Source organism: Aplysia californica, unplaced genomic scaffold (assembly GCF_000002075.1).
Source record: "Aplysia californica isolate F4 #8 unplaced genomic scaffold, AplCal3.0 scaffold00003, whole genome shotgun sequence".
NCBI classification, from domain to species: domain Eukaryota; kingdom Metazoa; phylum Mollusca; class Gastropoda; order Aplysiida; family Aplysiidae; genus Aplysia; species Aplysia californica.
Window position 1 is genome coordinate 2,162,616 of NW_004797273.1, and position 554 is coordinate 2,163,169.

Consider the following 554-nt stretch of genomic DNA (forward strand, 5'->3'; position numbering starts at 1 on the left):
GTCACTGAAAAGAAAAGAATGCCCCATAGGTAGGAATACCCACATTACCGCACGCTCATATGACCGTGTGCAGTTGCGAGTGCTGTTAAACGCTTACAAAAAAAAAGAAGAAAACACAAGTAATTTCTTTCTCACCTCGTGCCAGAACACATTTTAACGCTATCCGTAGGTCGTGTTTTACTCTCCGTATCCATACGACGTGGGGAACTCTGTGCCACCACTTTTCAATGAGGAAATTTACTCGTTAATCCGATCCGTACGCTTTGCATAGCAGTCTGTCAAAATGATTTTTTGAGAAATACTGAAAGTTTCAAAGAGATCTTCGCTCTAGAAGTATTCTAAAATGTGAAGAATACAACCCCTGAGGCACAAAATGACTCCAAGCGTACGGATAGGGTTAAATGTATAGATCACCAACGCGAGCTCTCCATGCACTCATATCCTGGACTTAACAAACACGTTAGTCTTGACCTCTGTCTAGCTGTATCCCGTCTCCTTTAGGTCCGAATCTAAGTACATGTACATGCACGTGTACTTCCTTTAAGCACTTTTAG